General features: G+C 38.2%; 1 protein-coding gene and 1 long non-coding RNA gene across 4 annotated transcripts in view; one reads left to right on the top strand and one right to left on the bottom strand.

Annotated features, from left to right (window-relative positions):
• Nucleotides 1-23,709, bottom strand: part of SPATA16 (spermatogenesis associated 16) — a 277,669-nt gene that overhangs the window by 225,137 nt on the left and 28,823 nt on the right. The gene's annotated exons all lie outside the window — the stretch shown is intronic.
• LOC112447725 (uncharacterized) lies at nucleotides 1,277-8,599 on the top strand. Its single transcript, XR_003035849.2, has 2 exons — nucleotides 1,277-1,655; nucleotides 8,213-8,599. It is a non-coding gene; the product is annotated as an uncharacterized lncRNA (long non-coding RNA).

Below are 23,709 nucleotides of genomic sequence, written 5' to 3'. Positions count from 1 at the left end.
CAGTCAGGCCAGAACTTCCACCACCACTCTTTTCCTCTGCCAAGTTCCTGATTATGTGTTAAGACTGGAGGGTAGAGGGAATGCTATTTGCCTCCAGCTGATGCAGATTAATAACTGAGACACAGGAACCATTTGGGAGAATAATGAGTCGCTTCCTGGTCTAAACACCAGCTCCAGGCAATGGTTGACCAAACAAATACAAAATCATAAGGAGGAAAATGGAGGCCTCTGTTGAATCTCGAAAGAGGAAAAATCGAAATACATAAAAGTGTATTTTAACAAGCAGGTGGTAATTTTATGGAACATGTGCCTTCAAGACGGGATATAGGCCAGCAACAACAATGATGACAAACCAGAAAAAGATAGAGGACTTTAAAAATGTTATGAAGTAAATGACACAACACAGTTCTCACTTAAAAAAATGTTCATTAAACCACTGGAAAAGGGAAAAGAAATTAACATCTGCCAGATGAATTGCCTAGAAATTTTAAATCCATGTTAAGTAATTGAGTGATAGTTGTATTCTTGTCTTTGGTTACATTTCAAGGGAACATTGTTAGTACTTAACATTTATGTGTGACGTCAATGTTTACTTTCATATACATAAAGCATTTATTGTGCCATGCTGTTATTCTACAGGAGTTGTTCAGTTGCTAAGTTGTGGGTCACTCTTTGCAACCCCGTGAACTGTAGCACACTAGGCTTCCCTGTCCTTCACTATCTTCTGGAGCCTGCTTAAACTCATGTCTATTCAGATGGTGATGCCATCCAACCATCTCATCCTTGGTCACCCCCTTCTCCTGCACTTAATATTCTACAGTATTAAGTATTAATTTAAACATGACTGTTTCATCAAATACATTTTTTTGGCATTTATTAGGATGAACATATGACATTTCCACCTTTAGTCTATAAATGTGGTAGTTATATAAGTAGAATAGCCTCTGGCTGATCCTAGGCTACTGAACCATGATTTATTCTGAGAGGCCATCTATGATGCCCCCATATAAGGTTAGATCCTCCTGTTAGGTGTCCCCATGGCACCACATACCAGACCTGCCCCAACAATTGCAAGGCCTGGGGCAAGAATATAAATGAAGTACTACATCCCATTTGTCTAAATATTTTAAAACTATCAATCAAGCTAGCAACCCGTTAAATAAAATATGTTTCCATCCTCCTACCATGACAAATATATCCACAAAACCACCTGGAAAACAAGGTCCAAATTAGAATTTTCAGAATCTTCAGAGCTCTGTTCTAGAACATGACTTTGGGGGAGAAGTGGCCCCCGCCCCTTGTCTATAGTCTGTGGGCACTCCTCTTTCTCTTTCCCTTCCCACTCCTGTCTCCAACCGGAACTGCCGGGGGATTCCTCTGCCTGTGTGTGGATCACTCAGACCACACATTCAAGCCCTGTTCACAGCCTTCCCCAAGCACTGTGTTTTACCTGTCCACTGCTGGGCATATAAGCACAAGCTCAACATTCAGTAGGTGGATACAGAGACATCTGCTCTGGCCCTAGGAGTGGGTTTAGACCATTCGAGGAGGAGATTCTGGCATCCCTGTTACTCAGAGGAGGGTCTAGTAGGGATTGTGAGCTCCAGATGGACATGTCCAAGATATCTCATAGGTGACTGCTGTCTCCTTGCCTGGTGAGAAGGGACACTGTGGGTGGTGGGGTGGGGGGCAGAGAGAGTTTCTCTGAAACCTAGGACTGAGGCCAAAGACCCTTTCTGTCTGAGTCTAAGGGTAGTAGTGCCTTGAACCATCCTATTGTAACACTTATCACAGTTTTTTCTCACTACTCTTTTTCTTAATCCTTTAAGCACTGGATCTGTCTTGTTCATTCTTGCATCACAGGTTCCTAACATGGTGCCTGGCATCAATTAGGTATTTATAAATATTTCTGTAATGAAAAAAATGCTAATCATCTTTAAAACAGGCTACATCTTTTAAAATATATCTGTGAAATTTATAAAAATTATAATGTTTTAGGGCTTAATGAATAATTTTAATTAAAAGTCAAAGTTTTATAGGCTTCAGCTTTTTACTACATTGATATAAAACTGGAAATAAATAGCATACATATAATTAAAACTCATACACATAGAAACTGAAAAATCCTTTCAAATGATAATAGAGAGAAGGGAATATTTTAAAATTTGACAAGATATTTAGGAAGAAAATCTATATGCAGGCAGTATTCCTAACATAATTCTCTATTAAGAAACTTTGAAGCATTTTAATCAGTACTAATTGGGAAATGGTTACAGTATATCAAGTTGATGAAGTATTATACTATAAGCTGATGGAATTATAATAAGGATTAATGATAATATGAAAAATATGTGCAATATAATTTTAAGTGAAAAAAGTACAATGCAAAATGTATACCACATATTTACAATAACAGAGTTATTTTTATGTATGAAAAAGATGGGCAAAACAGGAAAATGACAACAACTGCATCAGGGTGGTAGAATTGTGGTTCAGCTTTTTCTTTTAAAAATAATTAAATGATATAGCAAAGCCTCTGTCCAAAACTAAAACTTTAATAATACTAAATAAAACCACTTAAGCATGAGTGGATTTTGAGTGCCAAAGGATATTTTTTTCTGTTAGTTTTTGTTTACTCATGCTCTATATATTGATGTAACTTTATTTAGAAAAGTAGAGTAACCAAATTTTATACTCACACCCATATGATTATATATAGTCATATACATAAATGTATATTTAAATATAATTTATATTAAAAAGGTTTCTTTTCTTTTATTGTTTTTGGCTGTGCTGGGTCTTCGTTGATGTGCACACTTTTCTCTGGTTGTGGTGAGTGGGGGCTGCTCTCTAGTTGCGCTACACGGGCTTCTCACTGCAGGGGCTTTTCCTGTTGGGGAGCACAGGCTCTCAGGCACATGGGCTCAGTAGTTGTGACTCCTGGGCTCTGGAGCACAGGCTCAGTAGTTGCCACACACGGGCTTAATTACCCTGTGGCATGTGGGATCTTCCTGGATCAGTGATCGAATCTGTGTCTCTCGGTCTGGCAGGCAGATTCTTTACCACTGAGCCACCAGGGAAGCCTGAAATGTATGTATGTGTGTGTATATATATATATATATATATATATTTATATTTAAATATAATTTTAATTTTTAATTTTTATATTGTTCACTGAGATAAATTTAGACACACTGGAGAAAGCCCATAGGAAAGGAAATGTAACCTGAAAGTTTCCTTATAAAAATTAAGGACTTTTAGCCTGGAGAAGACCCAAATTATATTTCATATATGTCTTAGATACAAACTGCAGTCCTCTAGAAAAGGCCCCAGACATTTATTTATTTACTCACTCACTCATTCATTCAACAAATGTTTAGGAGACTTGCTGTGCTTGAGAGCCTTTGCCAGATGCTGGAGAAGTGATGGATAGTACTAGCAGGTGAGTGACCATGGAAGCTACTGTGACGTCCTGATGGGAGAAAGTATAATCAGAGGATGTAACAGGAAGGAAGGAAGGTTTCCATGAACCCAGGTTAAACACTTCTCCTGGTCAGAGCTGTTCAAGGATGGACCGACCGCCTACGATGAAGTAAATTCCTTTTCAGGGTGCATGACCCATTGGTGGTGATGATGGTATTTTAAAAGTAGATACGTAATTGGACCAGAAGACTTCTGAACTTTGAGATTCCCTCTATCTCATGCCCAAATCAGAGACAAGTGCAACAGAGGAGACCAAAGAAGGGAAACAAGACTCAAACTACCTGGGTAGAGAATTGGTTTGGACATAAGAGACAAACTTACTTTCAGAGGAATGGTTTTCTTCAGGTTGTGACTAGAAGTTAGAGGGAACGCTGACAGGTTGAGGAAACACACATCTTGTGTGGAGCCTTCTTTTCTCCTTTACAGGCAGGAGGCTGCATCTGATGGACTCTGCAAGTTTATCTCAGCTTAGCTATTGAAATGTTCTTATCTGTGGATGCTGAGGAAATTAGTACCTGAGAGGAAGCTTCAGGAAAAGAGCTGGGAGGCAGAGGAGGCAGAGGAGTCAACAGCTGAGATAGAAAGCATGATTGTCTGCATCAGTGACAGCCGTCAGGGGAAGCAAGGATAGGACCCATTAGTTTCTGCAGAAAATGAGCCAGCAGAGGCTCTGAAGAGGGGCATCTCTGTGACTTGAGGCAACCTGAAGAAACGGTGGTGGCAGTTTCTTGGTGCCAGGACATGAGAGGCAAGGGTGAGGAGCTGTCACCGTCAGGGGTTTTGCAGGTGACCCTGTTGCAATCAGGAGTGAGAAAGGCACTGGTGAGTCATTGATGAGCAACGAGGAAAGGATTGGGATGCCAGGCAGGAGGAAATGGGAGGAACTAGTAAACTGTTCCTCCTGGATTCAGCACACGCAGCCCTTTCCACACAGCAGGCCCTCAGGCGTGGCTGGGTTTGTGATTTCTGACCTGAAGGTTGGAATTGTGGATTGTAATCACACTCTTTATTTTTCAGATGTACTCTTTACTAAAAGTCCTATTGTTAACAGGTGCTGCTGAACTCCTTCAATGAAAATTTAAAAAAAAAAAAAAAAAGAAATTCAGACTAAAAGCGTATCCTTATGAATTAAGGTGCTTCCACATCACCGTGTCATGTCACCCTGAGATCATTTCTTCACAAACGAGGACACTGAGGCATAGAACTCAGAGGGATTAGATGGGAAGGAGCCAGACTGAGAATGCAGGTTTTCTGATTGCAGTTACTGAATGCCTTCCACTGAATTGCTAGCACTGTACTTGTCAAGGAAAGCAGCTGCAGTTTGTCATGCTCCTTAGAAATTTGTGCTTCTTTTGTCAAAATAGTATACAAATTGATGAATTTAACATGAGAGCAATAATCTATTAAAGCACAAGAATATGGTAAAAGTAGGGATGGTGCTTTAGTTTTTCAGAAGTGTTAATGAGATAAAAAATTATGAGTGGCAAGATTGTGATCATTACCTATGTCGAGTATAAATATAATCCAGTTGGCTTTTGAGCAACTCCCTTTTAGGAATAAACACTGCTGTTTTGCCCTTAGTCTGAATCACGCTGTTGGTCTCAGGACAATTAGATGGGAGAACACTGACAACTCACCTTATGTATTAACACGTCTGGGGAAAGTTGCTCAAAGAATATGCCTTATTGATATGCATCTACTACCATCATTTCTGCGCAGACAGGGTAAAATGTATTCCCTTTCTTTTTTCCTTCTGACTTAGCTCATTTTTATCATTAGATAGCTTAATATTTTCTTTATAGCCTTCTTTGCCCTTAAAACTAGGGGAAATGTACCTAATGAGTAACTTTAACTTAGAAGAATGTCAGTAATAGGGGGAATAGATCCATGAACAAATTCATGAATGTTGGTACTTCTAATATAAAATATAATCATTTGTTTTTTTAACTGGGTCTCTAACTTTATAGCCATCTTTTGCTCTCAGAATGGGTTTGGATTAATACATAGAAATGAATTTGTCTGTTTTCCCCTTCTTATAAAGGCCCCCTCTCAGTCTCTGTTCTCACAGAATGACATTTCACATTAGGGTCATATTGGCACTTGGTTTGCTTCATAATTATCTGTTTGTATGAGTGCCCTCATTAGTAAATTTGCTAATATTTCCTCATTATGAACTGAGGTCTGTTTACACATTAGTCTGTTTTTGCATTAGTTGTTTGTGTATTAAGCCAGCCAAAAATAACATGTTTTCATTTAGAACTATCTGATGATAAGTAAAGGGTAATAGGGAACAGATTAGGCACTAGAAAAATAATTCAGTGTAATGTATAAATAAAGGTTGACTTGATCAAGTAAAAAAAAAGTTGAAAAAATTATATTTGTAAATTGAAAAACAAAGCTTTTAACTTAAAATGAATTGATTTTAAAATGATGTTTGAAGACCTAGTCCCCACATTTGAGAAACTGCAGATCAGGTTATTAAAAGCAGATGCAATGTAGGCATATTCATGGACAACTTTCCAAGGTTCTTTAGGTTTTTTATTTACATCTTGCAAACATCTTGGCTAATAAAATGTTGGCAATCTAGATTTTAAAAATTTTATGCTCATTCATGAAATAAAAAATCTATGAACCACAGCTCTAGATGATGTCATATGCCATAGCATCTCATTCTTCCTTTATTGGAACACATACCACATTTCATTTTCATTGTTTTTTTTATTTCTGAATGAGAATCCTCATGAAGAGAGACCCCCATGGATTGCATTCCTGGAGCCTGATGCAATGCCTGGCATAGAACAGGAACATAATAAAATTTTGTTGAATGGCACTGCATTATGCAATAAAAATTTGTTTGCAAGATGTACTTTTTGTTCTGGATTATCTTTTTAAGGATGTTTGTATATTGAGCAGCTTTGGAAGAGAGAGGTTGTGTTTCCCTCTGGAGAAAAGGAAAGGCATGCTTATTATTCATTGTAAATGATTCAGGTTCCCTAAAGTTGGGGTTCTTCTTCTATAATACAGTCCACAGTGGATGCGGCTATCTGTCAGACCTCTTCTGAATCACTCCTGTGGGACTTGGCAGATAAGAGGGGCCGAAGCAAATGTGATGAGGCTCATGCTACTTGCTTGGCCATGAATAATGAAGTCCTTTGTTTGTGATCCAGGAATCTCATGCCTTCTGCTGCCACCAGTGAACTCTGGCAGGCTTCTTGTTAGCTTTCAAGCGGAGTATATTTCATACTCTTCACAATTCTTCACAAGCCAATGGTTGAGAAGGAAGCAATTTAGCATATACTATGTTTTCCATGAGTCAGAAGGTGAGGTAGGTAGAGCACAAGCTTCCCAAAGACATTTACATCCTATCCCCCAGAATCTGTGAATATATATCGAGGAGAGGAGGAACTAAGGTTACAGATGGAATTAAGGTTGCTAATTGGCTGCCTTCAAGATAAAGAGATTATCCTGGATTATTTGGATGGGCTCAATGAAATCACAAGGGTTCTTTGAATGTGTAAGAGTGAAGCAGAAGAGTCAATGTCAGAGTCAGGAGACAAATTGCACTGTAGATTTGAAGGTGATGGAAGAGGCCACAAGCCAAACAATGCAGGCAACATCTGCAAGCTGTACAAGGCAAGGAAATAGATTCTCCAACAGAGCGTCCAGAATGAGAGCGGTCCTCTTACCATGCCTTAATTTTAGTACAGTGCATCTCATTTAGTCAGTGAGCCTAAGGTAATAAATTGTGTTTAAGTTGGTGATTTTTTACAGCAAGCTCAGAACACTAATACAGAGGGGAATGTGTTAAGCCTTCCTGAAAGGGAAAGTTTTGGGTTTTTTCCTCCTTGCCTACCTGGTTTATGTTCATCCTTTGGGCCTCAGTTGAAATGTTCTATCTTTTCTAAGGAGAGTTCCCTGTTCTCCCTTTCTGTAGTAGCCCCTCCTGATACTTTTCAGAGCACTATGATTTTTGTACAAATTATAATTAAAATCAGGTTCTGATGTAATTTTTCTGCAGCTAAAACCTTATACATAGCTCAAAGTACTGGAGTTTCAGCTTTAGCATCATTCCTTCCAAAGAAATCCCAGGGCTGATCTCCTTCAGAATGGACTGGTTGGATCTCCTTGCAGTCCAAGGGACTCTCAAGAGTCTTCTCCAACACCACAGTTCAAAAGCATCAATTCTTTGGCGCTCAGCTTTCTTCACAGTCCAACTCTCACATCCATACATGACTACTGGAAAAACTATAGCCTTGACTAGACGGACCTTTGTTGGCAAAGTAATGTCTCTGCTTTTTAATATGCTATTTATAGTTGACTCTTGAACAAGTTAAAGGCTCCACCTCCCACACAGTCAAAAACCTGTGTGTAACTTTACAATCAACCCTCCATATCCTTGGTTGCAGTTCCACAGATTCAACCAAATGTGGACCACGTAGTACTGAAGTATACATTTAGTGAAAAATATCTGCATAAGTGGACCTATCCAGTTCAAGCCCAAGCTGTTCAAGGGTCAAATGTAGTAGCTTTTAAAATCTTTTCAGTGCCTTTTCTTGGCTAGTAAAATGATGGCAATCTATATTAACCCACATTTAAAAATTATTATGCTCATTCATGAAATAAAAAATCTATGAACCACAGCTCTAGATGATGTCATATGCCATAGCATCTCATTCTTCCTTTATTGGAACACATACCACATTTCATTTTCATTGTTTTTTTATTTCAGAATGAGAATCCTCATGAAGAGAGACCCCATTGGATTGCATTCCTGGAGCCTGATGCAATGCCTGGCATGGAACAGGAACATGATAAAATTTTGTTGAATGACATTGCATTATGCAATAAAAATTTCCCAGAGATTAATATGTACATAATGATACTGGAAGTATTAAGATTATATTTAGCATGCAAATGCCACAAGATAAAAACTTTCAAAAGTTATTTTTTTTTGAGACAAAAACAGCCATTGCCTTTGCATACTCCTAAAATTATACTAATATTTCCAAATCAGTGACCTCAAAAGATATTGAAATTCCTCATAAAGATTCCTATGTAACCTAACAGATTTCTTTTAGATCTTGGTAATAATAAAAAGATTATCTCTTCTCATGGATCAGTATTGTTTAAAATTAGTAAATGAATTAGTTTAACTAAATGAATTCCTTTTCCCTTTTCCCTTGGTTTTTAATCAGTAAAGAGTAAGTTTCTTGATTTACTTTATTTCCTCTTTCCCATCCTACTTTCTCTGTCCCTTCTCTATTTGTCCTCTTTTTCACTTGTGTTCAGTTCAGTCACTCAGTCGTGTCTGACTTTTTGCAATCCCATGAACTGCAGCATGCCAGGCCTCCCTGTCCATCACCAATTCCCGGAGTTCACTCAAACTCATGTCCATCGAGTCAGTGATGCCATCCAACCATTTCATCCTCTGCTGTCCCCTTCTCCTCCTGCCCTCATTCTTGTTACTTTGCTTTTATCTTACCTATGTTTCTTTGTAAGCTAACACTTGTGATTTCTGGAGGGGAAAAAAAAAAGAATTAAGGTACTAACTGGTTCAATCACTGATATATTGAGGCTCCAACACACTAAGCTTGTCCTACACACTTCCGTCTAATTTTGTCTGATGTTCTCACAGTAAGAATAACATCCAATTTCCCACTGAGCAGTTGACCTGGTAACTAGTTAAATAAATGAGTCATAAATGTTTAAAGTCAAACCCCCTCTTGGACAATATACTCTCTATATAATTGTAAAAAGGAAAGTAATTTTGAGCTAAAGGGGAATTGTAAGTATACAGTTGTGAATATTCAGGAAATGACCATAAAAAACAGACATATATTATCTGCTGCTGCTAAGTCACTTCAGTCGTGTCCAACTCTCTGTGACCCCATAGACGGCAGCCCACCAGGCTCCCCTGTCCCTGGGATTCTCCAGGCAAGAACACTGGAGTAGGTTGCCATTTCCTTCTCCAATGCATGAAAGTGAAAAGTAAAGTGAAGTCACTCACTTGTGTCCGACTGTTCATGACCCCGTGGACAGGGCTCCTCTGTCCATGGGATTTTCCAGGCAAGAGTACTGGAGTGGGGTGCCATCGCCTTCTCCGATATTATCTAGTAGGTATATATTATTTATATATAAGCTAAAATGTACCAGGATCAGGGTCTTTTCCAATGAGTCAACTCTTCACATGAGGTGGCCAAAGTGTTGGAGTTTCAGCTTTAGCATCAGTCCTTCCAATGAACACCCAGGACTGATCTCCTTTAGAATGGACTGGTTGGATCTCCTTACAATCCAAGGGACTCTCAAGAGTCTTCTCCAACACCACAGTTCAAAAGCATCATGGGATTGGGGGCAGGAGGAGAAGGGGACGACAGAGGATGAGATGGCTGGATGGCATCACTGACTCGATGGACATGAGTTTGAGTAAACTCCAGGAGTTGGTGATGGACAGGGAGGTCTGGCGTGCTGTGATTCATGGGGTCACAAAGAGTCAGACACGACTGAGCAAATGAACTGAACTGAACTGAAAATGTATCAGGACAGGTTTCCCTATGAAATGATCCTAGAAATATTAGAATTAGGTCTAGTCAAAAGATTTTCAAAGGGATTTGAATGAATCTGCATCTTTTTGTTGTTGTTTAGTCGCTCAGTCTTGCCTGATTCTTTGCAACCCTATGGACTCTAGGTTTCCCTGTCCTTCACCATCTCCCAGAGCTTGCTCAAACTCATGTCCATTGAGTTGGTAATGCCATCCAACCATCTTGTCCTCTGTCATCTGTCATCCCCTTCTCCTCCTGCCTTTAATCTTTCCCAGCACCAGGGTCTTTTCTAATGAGTCAGCTCTTTGCATCAGATGGCCCAAGTATAGGAGCTTCAGCTTCAGCATCAGTCCTTTCAATTAATAAAGGGTTTATTTCCTTTAGGATTGACTGGTTTGATCTCCTTGCAGTCCAAGGGACTTTAGCTCTACACCTTTAGCTCTAGTTAATCACAAAGGGTACTAGTAAAAGGAATATAAGCTTTTCTATTGGATCATGTATTGATAAATACAATATGTGACTTTACAAGAGTTTTTCTTTTTCTTTTTTTTAATCAAACACCAATTTCTGTGAAGTGGGAGTTGGAAGGAGAAGTGAGGATGGAATGAGCTTCTTCTGTGATGGGCAGGGCACAGGGGTGAGTAATAGGCCCTTCATAGCCACCTCAGAACATTTCCACTTGATTTTTCTAAATTTATTGAGCTCGTATTCAGCCATTGGTTGTAGCCATCTGTTCATTAGTGTATGCCCTTTAAATGATTATGCTGTGATTTGGTTACATTGATTATAAAATATTTGGAATACCACTCATGGTTCAACGTAGGAATTTATTTGAAAAGTGGCTCAACTACTGAGTAGGCAGCATTACGTAATGATTATAGTTACAGTGTGTTTGGAATCACATAGTCCTAAGTTCAGGCTCTAATTCTACTACTAACAGGTGATCTTAATCAAGTTATTTGACTTCCCAGAGCCTTAATTTCATTATCTGCAAAATGGGTCTAATGATAATCCTACTTCTTTGGGTGGTTGTGAGAACTGAAAGAGGTGTAGTAAGTAAATAGCTGGCAGACATTAACCACTTAAAAATGCTGACTTAAGTACACAAACAACAGAGAAAATCAAGAGTTAAGACTAAACCTCTAAGTATTTGAATAGAAGGAATTTCAGGACAATATAAAACAATTTTTTTTTTTTGGCTGGGTATGGAAATGTTTCTTCTCTCCATTGTATCTTAGAGATGAAGAATGAAAAAAAATAATTTTAAAGTCACCTGTGTATCTATAATTCATCTATAGATTTCAGATATTTTCTTAAAACAGTAATCCTGGAGGCAGTTACTACTCAAAATTCAGCAGTGATATCATGGAAGACAAATGGCTTTTCTATCAAATCACTCCCCCCAGTCAGCGGGAATTCCAAGTTGGGTATTATTATTGACCAAGCCATTATTGACAGTCTCTTTGTTTCTTGTTCTAAAATAAATATGAAAAAGGAGGAATCACATTGTTTGAAATCACATCTATCTGAAATCAATGGTTTACACCAGACACTAATTAAAATATAACACTTTCAACAAATTTTAACAAGGAAAAATTCATCCAGAATTCATATAACAGCACTACCATATGCTACCTATAAAACACATTATTAGATGAATATTCCAGGTGAAATCTACCTTTAGCTAGGTAGCATGTTTATTTTCCCTCTAAGGATTGTCTAGGAGAGATGACAACACTAGACCTCATGTATTAGAAACAACATCAAAATCTGAAATATTACAATTTCAAAAAATACACAATTCCTAAAGGGCCAAAAATTTTACAGTCTCTAAATATAAGAGAAATTATGCTTTTATACAAGAACCTTACTACTAATAAAGAGCTTTCTGATTTTTATGGACTAGGAATATTTTTTTTCTAAATGTTATTGCTTAACTACTCTCCCATTTCTTGAAAATATGAGCATGCACTTCATTTTAAAGACATTTACCTCACACTGTAAGAAATGGCCAATCAGGTCAGCATTGGAGCTCCTAAAGGATGGTAATTGAGTTCTAATGCAAGTTTATAACCCAATGCAAATTAAAGGAAGTCGTTTTCTTCTACTCTGCAAAGAATCACCAGAATTATATAGGGGGAAACTTACATGCCCACAAGGTACTTTTCAGACTTGTTTTGAATTTAAAACCATCACACTCCCAAGACAACACCAACAGCCCATTAGAAATTTGGAGTTTATAGCACAGAAATACACAGAAAAGCCAATGGTGCTTAGACATAGTAAAAGATTCTCAACTCATACACAGTAAAAGAAATGAAAATTTATTTTGTACTGATTTTTAAAAGGCTATTATTTTGGAAAGATTAAAAATTGGATAACATATTGGTTTGGTGAGAATAAAGAAAAATAAGTCTTCTTATACAAAGCTGATGGAAGTGTAGCTTGGCAGTATTTATTGAAATTTCAAATGTGCAAACTCTTAGATTCTAATGTGAGAAATGTCTCCTACAGACCTGCCTGCATTCATTCAAAATGACATGTGCGCAAGGTTATTAATTACAGCACTATTTCTAAGAACAAAACACTGGAAGCAACCCAAATGTTCATCAATGGAGAATATGCATCTTCCATATACTGAAGTATTAGGCAACGAATAAGATGGGGAAATATATGCTGATATAAAACAGCATCTAAGACTTATTTCTAAGTAAAAAAAATAAAGTTTTAGAAAGAATATGTACTTCCATATTGCTTGCATTTATTAACTTAAAAGATAAACAATGATTGCCCATTTGGAGGGAAATTGGCTGGCTGGAGGAGAGGGCTAGAAAGGAGTCATTTGCAAACTATTTTATACCTCTTAAATTTTGAACTATATGAGTATATTACCTATTCAGAAAAGTAAGTGAGAAACTTCAAATATATAATCCGAATGCAGGGAGGGGCCCACCTCACACTAGAGAGTCATGCTGTGTGGCAGTGAGCTGATGACTGACCCAAGGATTCCACTGTGCATGTTACTGTCATCAGGGTGCACTTAAGTGGAGGTCAAAAACCTATCACAGCCACCTACACCTCCCTCCAGCTTCAGCTAAGCCTTTTGGCATTCTTTTTCATTTTTTCACATTCCTCCTTTGACAGCCTGAATTAACTAATGGCAGTGCTACAACTGTGTGATGCTGTAAATGGACATCCCCACATGTAAGATCTTGTTCCCTGGATGCCACCTCTGAGAATTCTGCCTAAATCCATCACTTACTGGTAGGAACCTGCTTTAGAATACACTCTCAGTATTCATGCCACTAAGGCATAGAGAAATATATAATAACGCAGTTTTAACATAGCCATGAGGATGACTCTCTATGGGAGCCAGAAATGCTGAGCAGGTCCATGGTGCCAGCAATGGCTTCCTGTACTCTAAGCTGATAGGTATCTCTGGTGTTAAGAGATCATAATATTTTACTTCTTTTGTGTAAGTGGATATGCCTGATTGCTGCTTCCATAAGGCATGCACACAGTAGGGCATTTCCTTCATTCCTAACTTGAGATTCAGATCAGGGCTGAGCTACTTTACTTCAGGTATCTTTCGTTTGGGCCACTGCTGAGTGAAGTTTTAAAGTTAAAAAAACAATTAAAATAATAACAAAAGAACCAAGTGGTGTGAGGTTACTAGCTTTCAACATTCACACCTTATGAAAGCAACAGAAGGTGTGAATGTTGACTGTTACATTAGTTTTCATTTTTCACCATTATGTTTGGTATTTAAGAACATGTATTTGTTGTTTAAAACCTTCATGCCAGTGCATAATTACCACCCTATCGCAAAGCCAGTACTCTAGGAAACATCCCAAATAGAGTATACTAAAAACACACAGTACACACACACACACACACGCTGTGTTAATAAAACTACTGAGAATTCTTATTTATCAATATTCTAATTTTTTAAGCACTCAAATTAGGATAATCTCTTTATTAAAAAGATGTGCTTATCTCTACATGCATATGTATTGATATATTTCCTCCTGCTGCTGCTACTGCTGCTAAGTCGCTTCAGTCGTGTCCAACTCTGTGCAACCCCATAGACGGCAGCCCACCAGGCTCCCCCATCCCTGGGATTCTCCAGGCAAGAACACTGGAGTGGGTTGCCATTTCCTTCTCCAATTCATGAAAGTGAAAAGTGAAAGTGAAGTCGCTCAGTCATGTCAAACTCTTTGTGACCCCATGGACTGCACCCTACCAGGCTCCTCCACCCATGGGATTTTCCAGGCAAGAGGACTGGAGTGGGTTGCCATTGCCTTCTCCGATATTTCCTCCTAAAGTAGTCAAAAACAATTATTCAATAAGTCCTAGTATCAAAAAAGAAGAGAAAATCCCATAAAAATAAATGAACATGCCAAGATATAAAAACAACCTTGCTGACTAACTTTAAGGGTATATTATAAAAGCAATTTATCATTGCAGCAGTTTATGTAATTCTAATAACTCTTACTGACTTTCACTTAGTGATTAGTGTTGTACATACACAGGAAAAAAGGACACAGTAGAGGTACCAGTAACCAAAAGAAGAAAATGACCCTTAACTTTGCTGGGCAAAAACCCCTCTTTCCACTTCTTTCCTTTCAGACTAAGGCTTGCTGAGCCTGTCCTTTAGCATAGTGTCACCAAAAAAAAAAAAAAAAAAAAAAAACACGTCATCTAGCTGTTCTATCATAACTCTATCAGACTCGTGACTATTTCCTCACATTTACTAAGATTTGACATCGGGATTATGGCTCCTCTTTGCTCTTTGTCCCAGAATCATCCTGAGTGACTTCAGATATTCAATATCCAGGTGTGAAAGTGACTCATCTAATATCCTGGCTTCTCACTTTTTTTTTGAAACTCCTGAACTCTCATTTAGTAACCCAATCTCATGGAACTTCATATGTCAAATCTTATACTTCAGGACTACTCTTTGGCCAAACCTCCTAGGCTTTCAGCTCTTTCACTCTCTCATCCTCAAGTGCCTTTCCTTTAACTGTCAGTCCCTGGACCATTATACCCCCTCTATTCTGTCCTTTCCTGCCCAGCTGAGAGCCATAGTCCACTATGATGACCATTCTGTCATCACTAATCTCAATAATTCTGCCCTCTCTTCTGTTTTATCAGTTAATGAAAATTTTTGGATGCTCAGAGACACAATGTTGAAAATCACATAACTTTGCAGTTTGCTGTCACTATGAATTCATGGTCCCTCTTCTGAGGGAGGCCTCCAGTATTTAGTCTTTTGTCTAATTTGTCTTTGTTGCCTATCCAGTCTTTCTCAAATTCTCCAACTGCTTTCAATTCAATTAAAAAATATAGAAATTCTCTCAAATTACCCTCAATTCATGAAACCTCTTCTTCCTATCCAGTAATAAGATATAACCCAGAGACTGAGCACTATCTTTGTTGTCTACATACACTAGAGTGATATAACAAAAATAAACATGTAATTGACACCACCATTCCCCATACTAATCCTTTTGGGAGACCTCCTGTTATTTACTGAATAACATCCAAGATCTTGACAGGGTACTCATTGGCTACCTACTAGCTCTTCTAGCTTTATTTCTTCTATTCAGCCTTGGACTTTCTACCATGCTGTGCTTAGTTGCTCAGGCATGTCTGCCTCTTTGCGACCCAATGGACTGTAGTCCTTCAGGCTCCTCTGTCCATGGGGATTCTCCAGGCAAGAATACTGGAGTGAGTTGCCATGCCTTCCTCCAGGGGATCTTCCCAACCCAGGGGTCGAACCCAGGGCTCCTGCATGTAGGCAGATTCTTTACCATCTGAGCTACCAGGAAAGCCCTTTCTACCATAACACTCTATATATATTCCTGTTTTACCCTGGCATTTTCTCTTTTTAGTTCCTTAGTTTCTCTCTTTAGTTCCTTTAGTTCCTCTCCTTTAGTTCCTTCAGTTCCTCTCCTTTAGTTCCTTCATCTCCCTGACTGTTTCCCCATAAAATCAATACTTGGATCATGGCAAATAAAATGGCTACTATAAGAAGAGTATAGTTATATTACAGATGTAGCTGAAGAAAGGATAAAGAACAATAATATTGGAATTGAAATCTTGTACTTCCTTGTAGATCTTGTAGTAAGCATCATAGTGTTGATAAAGTAGTAACTACTCAATATTTTTTTTCACTGATTCTCAATCCTTCTTCTTTTTTTTTTTTACATTGTTACTTACCTATCCTAGAACTCACTTATTGCCTTTAATGCCAATTCCAATGTTCTCTGCCTAGTTTTTAAGACCATCCTGTATCGGACTTTATTGCTTCACCCTCATTTCATAATAATGCCTTCCTCTGGCCTGCCCATCTCTTTGCTGTCCTTATTCAGTTTCATGCTTCTTTCCTCAAGTTCTCCATCCTACTGATAATGTTTATCTCAAATATCACACTCCGTTTCTGTCCCCTCTACCCATCCCAGTTTTCCATTCTGTTTTTTTTTTTTTCCAGGATCATTCAAACTTGTAAATTCACCCCACATCCTCTTAGCATTTCCATGAGTACTTTATGCATTCTTATCTTTTTATCTTTAATAGAGAATAATCATAGTTCTCAACTCACTGGGTTACTGTAAGAATTAGAAGTGTTAGTATAGGTGATGTGCCTGCCAGAGTTCATGCTCATAGATGTGTATCACAAACTTTATCAAATGTTCTCATCCTAAATCTTTGTTCTACACGGCCATTGCACATCACAAACACTTGACAGATTTCTAATTTTCTTACAGTTATAGAACTTCTGTCTAAAGCTTGAATCTGAGTTCCTTGAGAACTAAAACCCGGCCATATACTGTGGTCTTACCTCCACATCACCCAACAAGTTGATAGAAAGTAGTAAGGAAGTAGTCACTTAACTTGTGGATGATTTCTTGGTAAATTTTATCCCACAAAATCAGCGATTAACTACTAATGGGTTAGTAGCATAATTTGAATCATCATCATCAGCATAGCCTAAAACTAGTTTTCCAGAAGTTGTTTCTTTCTGGATATAAAATACACATTGGTTGTAGCATTCAAGTATGTATGAATCCAATGTTCTTGGTATTCATAACAATTCATTTAAAATAGGGAAACCATACTGAGACCATGTAATGAAAATTTGTTTCCCTTTCTGTATTACACCCTGCCTGTCTACATCCTATTCTCTGATAGAAACAGAATCATTTCTCAGGTGGAAAGAAAGTTCTTCTCTATTTTAGTGACTCTCAAATGAGGCAACAGAATAGGTGAACTAGGTGATTAAATAAAAGATTTTTTCCCTAACTTTCTTCTAGATAATCTGAATCAAAAGAGTAACCACAACCTTATTCTGTGCTACATTCCTGTGAACAAATTTAAGTGAATCTCATATGCTTGGTACATGCAGAGTCTGTTTGAACATCACACTGTGTTGTGTATGAAGGCTGGAAAGGAGTAGGGGAAAGAAAATATTGCTGTTTTCAACTGTATCTGGCTTGGGAAGCCTTGCAAGAAATTTAGAAAGTTAGATAGTGACAGAAATGTTGGGCAATATTATCCAATATTTGGATAAGAATAATTTGTTTTTAATGTGTGTGAACCTCAACGTGGAATCAAGTTGAATTACAATTTAGGGTTGTGCATATTGAAAAGCAGAGACATTACTTTGCCAACAAAGGTCCGTCTAGTCAAGGCTATGGTTTTTCCAGTGGTCATGTATGGATGTGAGAGTTGGACTGTGAAGAAGGCTGAGTGCTGAAGAATTGATGCTTTTGAACTGTGGTGTTGGAGAAGACTCTTGAGAGTCCCTTGGACTGCAAGGAGATCCAACCAGTCCATTCTGAAGGAGATCAGCCCTGGGATTTCTTTGGAAGGAATGATGCTAAAGCTGAAACTCCAGTACTTTGGCCACCTCATGCGAAGAGTTGACTCATTGGAAAAGACTCTGATGCTGGGAGGGATTGGGGGCAGGAGGAGAAGGGGACGACAGAGGATGAGTTGGCTGGATGGCATCACTGACTCGATGGACGTGAGTCTGAGTGAACTCCGGGAGTTGGTGATGGACAGGGAGGCCTGGCGTGCTGCAATTCATGGGGTCGCAGAGTCAGACATGACTGAGCGACTGAACTGAACTGAAGGTTTCAGTGAGTTGGTTGAGTTTTGATTTACAACAGTGTAAACAGAATTAACTGCATTTAAAAATACACTAACATTTACTGAAATTTGAAACAAACCCATAACAGAACTCATAAACTATGAAAATGATCCTGTTCACTAAAGAGATCTTGCTCAGCTTCCTATGGATTAATAATTATTTTTTGTGAGATGATAACTAACGGGATAAATTTAAAGAAACATTCTAATCAACCACTGACTGGTGTTTAGTATCAACCTATTTTATTAGTGTTAATAGAAAAGAAGTCATTAAGTTCATTTGCTTTTTAAGTGAATATGAGAAGATTGTTTTAAATGTTAATTTTCAAAGAATAAATTTTTAAGACAGTAATATTTACCTTTTTAATTGATGCTTTATAATAGCTTTAGAATGTTTAGATATTATTTCTCTTAATTCCCTTTTAAAAAACACACATGGGTTAAAATCAATTGTAGGTAATTGTGAAAAAGAAAGATTGTCTATGCTAGCAGTTCTCAACTGTTTTTAACTATTCTAGGAACTTAAAAATACCACTACCCCAAGCACAGTCATTGTCTGAACCCCAGACAGTTGTATCTCAGGCTCTCTGAGAGTGAGTTTGGGCACCCCATACAAGTATATTTAATATCACTTCTAGGTGATTGACAGAGAAGGCAAAGGCACCCCACTCCAGTACTCTTGCCTGGAAAATCCCATGGATGGAGGAGCCTGGTAGGCTGCAGTCCATGGGGTCGCCAAGAGTCGGACACGACTGAGCGACTTCACTTTCACTTTTCACTTTCATGCATTGGAGAAGGAAATGGCAACCCACTCCAGTGTTCTTGCTTGGAGAATCCCAGGGATGGGGGAGCCTGGTGGCTGCTGTCTATGGGGTCACACAGAGTCGGACACTACTGAAGCGACTTAGCAGCAGCAGGTGATTGAAATTGTGTCAGGAATTTCCAAAGTTTATAATATTTTTATATGAAATGTGATTCTTCTTTCATTCACAAATGTGATACAGATTATATTGTAGTCTTATTTATAGAAAAATTCTTCCAGTCACCTCTCTCCCTGACACTCTACCACAATGGGAAAACCTCCTTGAGGGCAGGGACTAAGTTTTAAATATATTTGTATCCCCTACATCTAGTGCTATGTCAGGCTGAAACAGCCAGTGAATGTTAGGGGTAATAACATACTTTTTTCTTACAATGACAAATCTTGCTCTTGTAGAGATTATTTTTATTTAATTAGTGCTTACTTATAGAGATATATCTAATTTTGTTATTTTACTTTGGCAATTAACAGAGGCATTTGTTTTGTATTTTCCTGCTACGTAAATTTGCTGGCACTTAAAACATATTTTTATCATTAATTAATTATATGATGCCCCCGGATGGAACAAAGATGGCAACAATCATGATAGAAACTGAAAAGTTCAATTCTGATCTGACCATACAGAGTTCAAGTCACTTTATATGTGAGAACTAAGAACAAAATGAACTGCTTCTAGAATAACAATTTGTGCATCTAAGTGAAAGTTTGTATTTTTTGTCAGAAGCAATTAATAGTTCAAAATAGTGTTTGATTTAGATTACTTCTTCTAAAAGGGTATGCTGCTGCTAAGTCACTTCAGTCGTGTCCGACTCTGTGTGACCCCATACATGGCAGCCCACCAGGCTCCGCCGTCCCTGGGATTCTCCAGGCAAGAACACTGGAGTGGGTTGTCATTTCCTTCTCCAATGCATGAAAGTGAAAAGTGAAAGTGAAGTCGCTCAGTCGTGTCCAACCCTCAGCGACCCCATGGACTGCAGCCTTCCAGGCTCCTCCGTCCATGGGATTTTCCAGGCAAGAGTACTGGAGTGGGGTGCCATTGCCTTCTCCGTAAAAGGGTATAGAATAAAGTAAAAAGCAGTGAATTATTTTGGTCCCTTGCTTTGATTAAATATAGTCTTTAACAGAAACTATAAAATTTTAATGTTAATTAAAGGAAAAAAGGATATGGGTTAAAAATGATGATAAACTACTGAATTGGACAAAATCCTTTGGGGCATTAAAGTTTTAAGTTGAATACGTACTGTACAAAGAAATGAAGAACTTAAGAAATACAATGACAACTTGAACACAGATTTCGAGCTCATCATGTTTTCCAACAAGCAGTCCTGTGTGAAAGCATCTTGTGATTGGTCTTTAGTTCTTACCATTCCTGCTTAACAGTGTTTTAAGAGGTTCAGAAAGTTGCTCAAAGTCACAGAGCAAGTAGGTGCCAGAAGCAGCATCAAACAGATAATCTGACTGCAAATACAGTACTCTAACAGCTCTGGACCCTTGCGGCCACCTAAGGTTACATGAGCTAGATATCTGCAAGTGCTTACTGCCTGGACAATGGTGGGCATTTGCAAACCTACCAGTGTGTGGCATAAATCTCTGCTACTTGAGTGGTCCCTGGACCAGAGACATGGACATCATTAGGAGCTCATTTGAAATGAGGAATCTGGATGTTCCATCACAGACCCCCACATATCAGAATCTGTTTTTTAAAAAATAATACTCCTATACAACTTTTAAGTATGAAAAGCAAGAAAGTAAAGATATTCAGATATGAAATTAGGACACAGGAATTTGATCTCAGCCCTGCCACAAACTAGCTGGGGCACTTGTAAGCTTTTTTTTTTTTTAACTTTTTAGAGCATCATTTTTTTTTAATCTGTTAAATGGGGATGATAATATCTGTTTTAAGGGCTATTGTGATACTTATCTAAATACATAGGCGTGGACCCCAGCAGGAGTTTAAGAAATGAATACTAAATCCCTTTGCAGATCCACAGATGGGTAAAAAGACAGCTAGCTCCAGGGCACTCCATGAATTTGGTGAACTCTCGATTTCCTGATTATGTTGACTAGGAACTATCTGTGTTAGAATCCATTTAAATTAAGCTTTCTGGGATGTCCACATTTTCATGCCCTAGAGATTTGCTACAGAATTATTCTCAGAGCAATTATAGGTGAGGCGGCCCTATAATGAGATATCTTTGCTACTTCATTAAATAAACCCCTTTGGATGGGCTCCAAAATGGACCTGCCTCATACCAAATTCCATTACACTGGAAGTAATCTCATAAGAAGGCCCTGGTGTGGGTTCAATCGTCCTGGATACTTAATGTTTACCATAAAGGAAATGTGTTCTAGAACAGTGATTCCCAAAAACTGGTTCTCAGACCAGTACTTTATTGATCTAAGGGGCAATGAAAAAAAAAAAAAGACAATTTAGCCAACTTTTCATGAAGTTGAATTACAATCTATTTTAAAAATACCCTTCATTCTGACAGTATGCCCTATTTTGAGAGTATGCCCTTTCTGTTTTCTTTTTTGGTGTTAAACTGCTCCATATTTTAATGAAATAATGAAATTTTAATGAAACAATATAATGATAGCTATTTTTGTGATATTCTTTCACAATACAAATATGAGGTCAATCCTCTCGCCTCTCTAACTCAAAAAAAAAAAAAAAAATTAAGGTCCTTGAAATCCCAAATTCCACACAATTGTTAGAGAAAAATGCTTAAAAGGAAATTCTTTCCTACGAAATTCAGTGCAGTTCAGTCGCTCAGTCATGTCCAACTCCTGTGACCACATAAACTGCAGCACACCAAGTTTCCCTGTCCATTACCGATTCCCAGAGCTTGCTCAGACTCATGTCCATTGAGTCGGTGATGCCATCCAACCATCTCATCCTCTGTCATCACCTTCTCCTCCTGCCTTCAATCTTCCCAACATCAGGGTCTTTTCCAATGAGTCAGCTCTTCCCATCAGGTGGCCAAAGTATTGGAGTGGGTAGCCTATCCCTTCTCCAGCAGGTCTTCCCGACCCAGGAATCGAACCAAGGTCTCCTGCATTGCAGGCAGATTCTTTACCAGCTGAGCTACTCAGAAAAGCCCTCCTATGAAATTAGCAAGGAGCATAAAGCATTTTAAGTTGGAGACCAAACTGTAAAGTTTTCATTTTAGGGCAAATTTGTGCAATGTCAGCATCTCACAGAATGCGATTCTCATCTCATCTCCTTGAATTGCTATGTGTACCAGGACCATTTGGGATCTCTTAAAATCCAGATGCTGATTATGCAGGTCTGGCAAAAGTTCTATATTTCTCACAAACCCTCAGAGTAGCAAGGGCATAGCGGTTAAGGTGGTGAGCTCTGAACCAGATCACCTTGGTTCAGTCCCAGGTACTACTGCTTCTAGCTGTTGATCCTTGAGCAGCTGATTTAACCTTTCTATCCCTTAGTTTTCTCATTAGCATAAAAGAATAATAGTTTCATCTCATATGCTTATTGTGAGAATAAAATGTAACATTGAATGTAAATATTCCCAGGATGTAAAATATAATACCTGACACATAGCAAGAGCTCCATAAATGTGAGTTATTACTCTAACTTCACAGAACAGTGACTGGAGCACCAAGATATTAAGGAAAAAAAAGCACCTTAAGGAGTTCCTGCATGATGAAATCGGAATTGAAAATTCCATTTGGTGAGGGAGGTTGTGCTCTATGTTCTTTGGCTGGTTCAGTGGGATTGTTTGAAGCGGCGTCTCTTGAAGGGTATGTATAGGTCTGTTCTACTTCAAAAGGTGGAAGCCTCTGAGTTACTAAGATCCTATGAGTAAGGCTGAAATGATGGCATTGTTTAGGTTGCATGCCACAAAATTATTAACCTTCTTCATAATTTGAGTGCTTTTCTTATAAATGACAAAAATGTGATTAGTCCATTCCCAGACCTTTAAGTGTTCCTATTAGTAAAACCCTTAAGGTGTTTGCTAATAATTATTCTTTATGAAAGTTCAACTAGAATGTTTATGAATTAATCTCTTCTAACTTTTTATTGACAGCCAAGAAGTTCACTGGATGGTTGTATAGCATCACCAACTCAATGGACATGAATTTTAGCAAACTCCAGGAGATAGTGAAGGACAGGAAAGCCTGGCGTGCTGCAGGCTGTGTGCTGTGCTTAGTGCTGCAGTCTATGGGGTCACAAAGAGTCGGACATGACGGCAACTGAACAACAAGCAATTTATTGGAAATAGTGTGCCTATGAGGCCAATGTCTTTATTTTTTAATAGAATCTGTAACATTTTAATAGAGGGTGAATTTATATAGTTGTTCTTTAAAAATTATAGGTAATAGCATCTAGGCATAATACTGTGATTTCATATGAATGTATGTTTTTTATCTTTCAGTTTATACCTTTTGCCCATCTGGTGTGTTTTCTGTTGTGATTTCAAACACAGGAGCAAATGATGACTGATTTTAGTAAAGACTGAGAGTCACAGAATTAGTTTCATCAGGCACATTTAAATAAATGCCTCCTATGTTCTGAAATCCTGAAAGATTAAAGTTGGCTGCTTTTTGGAAGCTAAACTGTTATCTTCTGAATCGCTGCATATCATTTTATCTTATTCATTACAAAATGCCATGAATTTACTTGTCTAGTTACCATGTTATAAAAACAAAAGGAGCTAAGACTTTGTCAAGAACACAGGGAAGCTAACATAG

The sequence above is a fragment of the Bos taurus genome, chromosome 1, assembly GCF_002263795.3.
Source record: "Bos taurus isolate L1 Dominette 01449 registration number 42190680 breed Hereford chromosome 1, ARS-UCD2.0, whole genome shotgun sequence".
Taxonomy (NCBI): domain Eukaryota; kingdom Metazoa; phylum Chordata; class Mammalia; order Artiodactyla; family Bovidae; genus Bos; species Bos taurus.
Note: the sequence above shows the minus strand (reverse complement) of the source record. Positions and strands in the feature narration are given on the sequence as shown.